Genomic DNA, 8,782 nt, shown 5'->3' with positions numbered 1-8,782 from the left:
CAAATTATTATGGAAAATATCCATGTTCGTAAGTTGAAGATCTCAACAAATCCTTCTTTAGATGATGATTGTAAGCTTCTAGAGAGTAGAAATTGTCAATCACTTTCTACAACTATGACAATTTTCAAATACGAGATGGTCAAACCCTAACCTCTCTTAGTTGAGACTAAATCTTGATGGGCTTGCTAGATATTAGAAGGTTGCGAAAGGTGGTATTATTAGGGGTTAGAAGGGAAATTTTATTTTACCCTTCATTGGAAACTTGGGTTCAGTTTCCAATAACCAATTTGAAGCCATGCCACCATTACAAGGTCTTAAGTTTTCTCTATCTATAGGTATGAAATGGCTAATTTAGAAGGGGAATCAAAGTTGATTGTTGAAGCCACTAAAGGAAATATGGAAGCCAATTGGAGGATTGGCAGTAGCCTTATGGACATCAAGTCTATGCTACAAGACTAGAGAATTGTAGAATTCAACACATATTTAGAAATGGCATTGTTGTGGTTGGTTCCCTAGATGCAATCGATCTTGAGAAGTAGATAGTTTTATGACAGAGATAGCTACTAGGCCTCCTAGAATCTACTAAGTCCCTTATAGGGGGAGAGAGAGAGAGAGAAACCTTTTCATTCACAATGATGACACAAGTTCTTAAGTCATGTTGGAACCTATATTGGTTCCTCTAGACAATTACGAGAAAGGTATGAGAAATTCCAACTTTAAATTCAAATTCAAATTACATGGATATGGATGTAAACCTAAGCCACCATCCTCTATGTATTAATGACAGAGACTCCACTTGTCATCTTGTTATTTTCATGAGTTGGCCAAACATATTTTAAATCCCATCTTATAGATTAGGAAGTGGTGGTAGAAAATAAATATGGTTATCTTACCACATGGATCAACTCTAGACCCTTTTGATGGGGATACAATTTTGATAAGGTTGAAATACTAAGGAATGACCTTCCACATGTATTGTGGAGGTGGACTATACTTACCTTGGGAAGGGCCATTCTAGGCAATAATTACAACCCCTTAGGGTATTTTATGGGAAAGTTTACCAACATTTTCATATACTCTTGCAAGGTTATTTGGATTTGCAATCTCTAGCATATTACAATTGAAGGAAAATTTGTGGTAACACTCTAGAGAATCTGGATATGGGTGCTAACATAATCCAAGTGAACCTAGATAAAATTTAGGACTCCATTCACACCAACCCTAAGGTGTGGATGGCTATCGATGACGATAGCATAGCCTAAGTCATGGTGGCTAAAACAAGTTTCAATGAAAGCCTCTCCCTTCAATTTGTTAACAACTTGGATGAAAGGAAAGTGACTATGGGAAACATTACTTTTGAAGCTAATGACGAGGTTATAGCCCAAGCTATGAGATTATCTATGGAAGAGAGGAAATGACAAAGGACCCATAGAGTCTTTGACGAGGCTAGCTTAAACCACTTCTTTTGTAAGGGGGAAGCACAAGTTAAACTACATGGATGATTCAATAGGGAGGAGCTTCCAAAGCCTTAGGATCATGTGTGTATTGTCATTATGAAACACTTTACTCTAGAAGGGTGTTTTGGTATTTATTATTACTATCACTTTCCTTTGCTTAAACACTTCATCCACCATGATTTGATCTCCTTTCTATTTACTTGCTCCAGTCTCTTGAGTTCAATGTTGAGGATGTTTGAGATTGTAGGAATTGTAATAGAATAAATACAATAGTGTAGAAAATTACAGAGTTGAGCAAAATCACATAACATAGTATTTACATGGAAAACCCTAGTAAAAATATACTAGTACAAAACCACGAGTCAACCCCTCAACTTTATTTCTTAGGAATTTTCACAATTACATAAATGTTCAAAATATATAAACTATCATGACTTCGAGTTGCTTGTAACAATCGAGTTGATGAGTTCAAAATATAGACCACTTACTAAATATAGTAAGCATGACATACAACTACATGTAATACACTTGTTGAAATTACAATTTTAGGCAAGTCAGCATAATGACTTACTATTTATAGTACATTGACTCATACAAACTTTCTAATTATATTAAGTCTCCAAAAATTGTGTACCTCTGGAAAGACACTTATGATAACTTCCTAATTATAATAATTACAGTAAGCATGTCTCATACAACAACATGAGCCTCCGCAATGACTCAACCCCTTTTGATGACTCAACCATAACTAGATGATGATATGATGACTTCACATTCCAACATGAACCAAGGTAAGAAATTCACCATACTACACGGAGGCCTTATGCTTCATTTGTATAACTTCCACCGCACCCTCTATCCACCTGGGAATCATTTTTTCTAGGGTGCCCCTTCCTCCCCAACCCACCCCTAGGTACTATTGCTGACCATCACAGTAAAAATAAGACTTCAAAAAGCCCTAAAGCCAAGATTCACCTTTGTCTGAGCCCCTTGGAAAACTAGTAAAAAGAACACAAAAGTACCTTTAGGGCCCTCCAAATCAAAGACATCTAAGAAACCTAAAATTGAGTCCAAAATATATATGGTTGATTATGAAATTGAGGATGGTAAAACCCCTTGTCGATCTAATAGGGTCTTGGCTAAATTGATAATAAAGGATGGTGATGTGTGTGTGTGTGTGTGCGTGCGTGTGCATGAGAGAGAGAGAGAGAGAGAGAGAGAGAGAGAGAGAGAGAGAGAGAGAGAGAGAGAGAGAGAGAGAGAGAGGAAAATGATTTGACTTACATAGAGGGTAGTGATAAGTATATGGCTAACAAAGATATAAACAATAATAACACCAACTCTACTTGTCTCTACGAGCATAAAATTAGAAACCCTGGACCTCACCACTAACAAGCAAGTGGAGGAAAGCAAAAATACCTCTTCTATGACTGTTGCCTCCCCCCACATACCCTTGCCTCCCCCCACATACCTTGGATGGAAGCAAACATATTTCTATTGGTGGTAAGATTGTTGATGATGGTGGTGGCAGGAATGTTGATATTGGTAGTTGTGGGGGTTGTGTTGCCAATGGGAAGGAAAACAAGAAAATTAAAAAGTAGCTAGATATTATGGATAATTGCTTCTCCATGCTGGCCAACTTTGTACTGAAAGTCATGCACTCTTCGACTACCATCTTTTGCCTTTTTCAATTGGATAAGGAGAACAATGAGGACATTGGTGGAGATGCCACTAAGGAGATACTTAGGTTTCTCCCATATGATTGGACACAATTGATGCTGTCAAAGACGAAGGAGGACAAAAAGAACGATTAAGTGATGTTGATACACTTTTTGTGTAGGGCAATATGTGGCTCAGTATTCTAGGTTTTGAGGGCACTATGTGTAGTTTATTAGTTACTCTTTGGATTGGTTTTTCTAAGACTTGCCTTATGACTTTAGGTTTACACTTTTTTTTTTTAATACTTATGTGGATGGTTATTATGATTTCTTCAGGTTTTACTCTTTGCTTGTGGATGACATGGGGTTACATGAGACCATGTTAATTTTGTTTTCCTCTAGCTCTTGAGATGAGTTTTGAGAGGGGATATGTCCATAAGCTGTTGTCATTATGTTGTTAATGGGCTGTTTCTATTTCCTATTATTTGTATCAAGTAAAGGTTAATTAGTGGCTTGACCACTCCTTGTTCTTCATAAGATTCGCCCTCATTTTGAGGCATTAATATAAAAAACAAAATGAATATTTTTTTCCATACAATTAAAAATGATAACGAAATAAAAATCTCACAATATTGCCGTCTTTCTTACATGGTATTAAAATATAATTAGCTATAAAATTTGCATCTTTACTTTTAAGAAGACAAGTAAAATTGGAGCAAATGAAGAAGTATTTTGCTAATATGTTTGAACTGTCGTCATGAATTTCTGTAACAAATATGGTCCGTATTCAAATCTTCTATGCTCGTCACTTAAAAAACTGCACATACTTTAACTATTGTTTTGGTAGAGTTCGGCTCATCCGTCAGCTAAGTTTCGCTTCTGTTGGTTTCAATGGAGGAACGAAACCAACAAAAGTTCAAGTTTTTAACCCGGAGATTGAGAACTCCACTGTGTTGGCAGATGTACTTTACCCAGGTTCTTCCCTCAATGCCAAACACTACGCTTCATTCTTGCAGAACTGCGGTAATGTCGAATTTCTCAAACAAGCTCATTGTCACATGGTTATATTTGGATTGGATAACGACATTTTCCTTCAGACAAAACTCTTAAGCATGTATACTTCGTTTGGAACAGTAGACATCGCACGACAACTTTTTGATAAAATGTATGAACGAAATGTGCATGCGTGGAATGCCATGATTAGAGGTTATGCCACCAGCGGGTATTTTGAAGAAACCCTCTATTTTTATTACCAAATGCAGAAGCAGGCAGGTGTACAGGAAGACAAAATGACTTTTCCTTTTGTGCTCAAGGCGTGCGCTAAACTTTCATGTCTACAAGAGGGCATGGAGATCCACTGTCGTATTGTCCGAACCGGGTTTGAAGCAGATGTTTTTGTAGGTACTGCGCTAGTCGATATGTATGTTAAATGTGGGGTTTTGGATCGTGCACGCCAAGTGTTTGACAAAATGTCTCAGAGAACTGTAGTCTCCTGGACTGCGATGATTGCTGGATATGCCTGCAGCGGGGAACCCCACAGGGCTCTGAAACTGTTTCATCAAATGCGAGCAACAGATACGAAACCCAACCCAATTACTGTCGCAAGTGTCCTTCCTGCCTTCGCTAAATTGAAGGATTTGGAACAAGGGAAGTGGATTCATGATTATGTAATTAGAAATAATTTTGAATCAAATGTGCTTGTAGGGAATGAACTTATAAGTATGTATCTAAAATTCGGGAGTATAGAGAATGCACTCAAAGTTTTTGACAAGGTATCTAAGGGAAATGAAGTCTCATGGACTGCTATGATTGCAGGTTGCTCCCAGAACGGATATGCTGGCGAAACCTTGGCACTCTTTCATCAGATGAAACTGGAAGGCATAAAACCTAAGTCGTTTACTTTGGTTACTTTTCTTTCAACATGCGGTCATCTAGCAGCCCTGCTAAAAGGCAAGTGGATTCATGGTTATATAATCAAGTGTGGGTTTGAGACGGATGTTTTTGTTGGGACTTCTCTTATTGATATGTATGCTAAATGTGGCAGTATAGATATTGCACAACAATTTTTTGATAAGATGTTTTACAGAAACTTGGTTTCATGGAATGCGTTGATTGCTGGTTATGTTCAAAACGGACACAACAATCAGGCTTTAATCCAGTTCCGCCAAATGCAGCTGACAGATGTTGCACCTGATTCAATCACAATGGCGAGTTTGCTTTCTGCATGTGGCCATTTGAAGAATCTACAACAAGGTAAATGTGTACACAATTATATAATTGTAAATGGCTTTGAGTCGGATGTTTCTATAGGGAATACTCTCATTGGTATGTACGCCAAGTGTGGAGATTTAGAAATTGCAGGCCAGTTTTTTCACAAAATGTGTACAAGAGATGTGGTCTCATGGAATGCAATGATTGCTGGGTATGAGCAGAATGGACATTATAGCGACGCCCTTATGCTTTTTAATCAAATGCGGGTGGCAAATGTAAAACCTGACTCTATCACCATGGTAAGCCTGCTTGCAGCATGCACTCATATATATGATATACGGCAAGGCAAGCGGGTTCATAATTTCATAATTAGGTATGGATTTGAGTCAGATGTCCCTGTGAGGACTGCTCTCATAGATATGTATGCCAATTGTGGGAATATACATATTGCACGCCATTTATTCAATAAAATGTCATTGAGAAATGTAGTCCCTTGGAATGCAATGATTGCTGGATATGCCCATCATGGGCTAATTAATGAGGTATTAATACTCTTTCAGCAAATGCAATCGGCAGACATTACACCAGATTCGGTTACCTTGATGACTGTCCTATCTGCCTGTGGTCAATTAGGAGCTCTGCAACAAGGGAAGTGTGTACATAATTTCATAGTTAGAAAGGGATTGGAAATTGATGTCTGCGTACGGAATTCCCTTTTAGCTATGTATGCAAAGTGTGGGAAAATAAAAATTGCAAGAAAATTGTTTGACTTGATGTGTGATAGAAATGTGGTCTCATGGAGTTCAATGATAGGCGGATATGGAACTCACGGACACGGTAAGGATGCCCTTAAACTTTTATGCCAAATGCAGCAGGCAGGCATAAGCCCAAATCATGTCACTTTTGTTGGTGTGTTGCTAGCATGTAGCCATGCAGGCATGCTGGATGATGGCTGCCATTATTTTGATTGTATGAGTCGAGAGTACTCTATCACACCCAGAGTGGAGCATTATGCTTGCATGGTTGATCTTTTGGGGCGTGCTGGATGTCTGAATGAAGCATTTGAATTAATCCATAAAATGCCATTAGAACCAGATGCTGGCATATGGGGGGCCTTGCTCGGTGCCTGTAGAATTCATTCTAATGTTGAGATGGGAGAATATGTAGCTAAACAGCTTTCTCACTTGGAACCTGAAAATCCTGGGTACTATGTATTGCTATCAAATATCTATGCTGCAGTGGGCAGGTGGGATGAGGAAGCAAAGATGAGAACAGTCATGAAAGATCGGCAATTGAAAAAGCCCCCGGGATGCACCTTTATTGAGCTCAACAATAAGATTCAATCATTCGTTGGAGGAGACAGATCACATCCTCAGTCGGAGAAAATTTATGCAGCGTTGGAGATCTTGGCTGGACAGATGAAGGAGGCAGGGTATAGCCCTGACAAGAGCTTTGTATTGCATGATGTGGAGGAGGAGGAGAAAGTTAACATGCTGGGTAGTCACAGTGAAAAATTGGCAATTGCTTTTGGACTTATTAATACTGTAGCTGGGACAACCATCAAGATCACAAAGAACCTCCGTGTATGTGGAGACTGCCACAACGCCACTAAATTCATCTCCAAGATTGTAATGCGAGATGTACTGGTGAGGGATGCAACCCGTTTTCATCATTTTGAAAACGGATTATGTACTTGTGGTGATTATTGGTGATGATTATAAATAAAGTTACATTGAAATATATTAATTTACAAATCCAAAACTAACAAGAGTTGTGTTCCAGCAGGAGTCCCGCCTTAGGATAAAATAGAGACTTCTAATTTGAAAAGGTTGAAGTATGATGAATAATAGCAATTGATTTAATGGATTTTGGAAATCTACCTACTCTTTTTGAGGTGTCACTCAATTGTTATTCAATAATTAATAATGGGAAAATTGTTAGATTTAAACAAATATTTTAAAATTTTAAAAATATTCAAATTAATGATACTTTTTGTAAAAAAATATCTTAAAGATTATGTATGTGCAATAGAGTGGATTGAACACAATTATTTCAATTATATGTTTCGAGAAATGACATGTATGTGAACAACCGAACTAAGAACAACTAAAAAATGTATGTATCTCAATTGCCTAGTGCTACAAATGGATTAAATTAATCTCTAGAATATTTTCTCATTTAGTGAGATGTGCATTCCATTAAACTCTTGACATTCCACATTCACATGACTACATTTTCATAAGAAGTACAAAACTTTAAAAAACTAACAATGTTCACAATCTAAGTTTTATAATACTAATAAGATATTATTATATCACTATCAGCTGTGGTTTTTGACTCAAACTTATTGGAGTTTTTGACTCAAACTTATTGACCCATGTTTCATAAGGTACAATACTAGTTGATTTTTTTGTGAATGTAGTAACAAGCTATGTGGGTAGTACTAGGATAGTGAGGCGAGCTTCTAGGAAGGGCCAACGATACTACTGTAGACTAGAATCACCTATGTGCACGATGAGTGCTAAGGGTCAATGAGTTTGACTTATAAACCACACAATTAAGTCTTGGTGGTAATATCATAATTTGACTATGGAGTTACTGGATGAGTGACCTCTTGAGAAGGTCCAATGCTTACCTTTGTGAGCATCACCTAGATGCAATGGAAATGTCAATAGAGGCATCAAAAGTGTTTGTCTGCATTTAACAATTAAATTGAAATTCAAAACATTATTATCATCTAAATTTTAATTGAAGTGTTAAATTTACTAAAATATATTCTCAACACCCTTTTGATTCTTGGATACACATTTTTGATGCAATGTGTTAAGATAATATTGCAATACAAATATTTAGTTTATTGCATAAAATATAACTATTAATAATGAACGAAAAAATAATAATGTATAATATGTATCAAGATAATACATCTCTTTGAATATTTATTTTAATTTAAAGATATAATCTTTAAATTATTTAATATCAATTTTATACATCATATTTACTAAAAATATTAAATAATTATGTTATTATTGATTAAAATTTATTTTGAAACAACTGAAAAAGAAACAAAAAATAAATGTTAGGAAGGTCTAAGTGCCAAGGTTGGTTTGTACATTACTTAAAAAAACTAGCATTCATATCTAGCAAAGGGTAAGTTAAAATTGCTTGGAAAGTCAATTAAGGGAAAAAATGGTCTATTTAAAATATTTTTAGTTTAAATTTAAATATTTTTAATTTAAAATTTGTGTTTGTATTTGTATGTATGAAAATAAATTAATCTTTTTTTGAGATAGTGTAAACATAAGTAACCACTCTAAAACTATAAATATTTAACTTATTTCTAAATTAACTAAAAATATATAAATTTATTTGTTTTTAAAACTTATAATGAAGTGATTAGTATAGAAGATTGACATGAACAAATTGTTTCTACTATCCCCAATCAATGAGCTAAAA

The 8,782-nt window shown here is 36.0% G+C and overlaps 1 pseudogene across 1 annotated transcript; it reads left to right on the top strand.

Annotated features, from left to right (window-relative positions):
• The first annotated feature begins 3,835 nt into the window (after positions 1-3,835).
• LOC149549163 (pentatricopeptide repeat-containing protein At3g12770 pseudogene) lies at positions 3,836-7,066 on the top strand (annotated as a pseudogene). The gene has a single exon (XR_016354054.1). The product of XR_016354054.1 is annotated as a pentatricopeptide repeat-containing protein At3g12770 pseudogene (transcript).
• Positions 7,067-8,782: the final 1,716 nt, after the last annotated feature.

This window comes from Cupressus sempervirens, chromosome 7 (genome assembly GCF_028749045.1).
Source record: "Cupressus sempervirens isolate cs-2001-9-10 chromosome 7, ASM2874904v1, whole genome shotgun sequence".
NCBI classification, from domain to species: Eukaryota; Viridiplantae; Streptophyta; class Pinopsida; order Cupressales; family Cupressaceae; genus Cupressus; species Cupressus sempervirens.
This window is presented reverse-complemented; position numbering and strand designations above follow the sequence as displayed.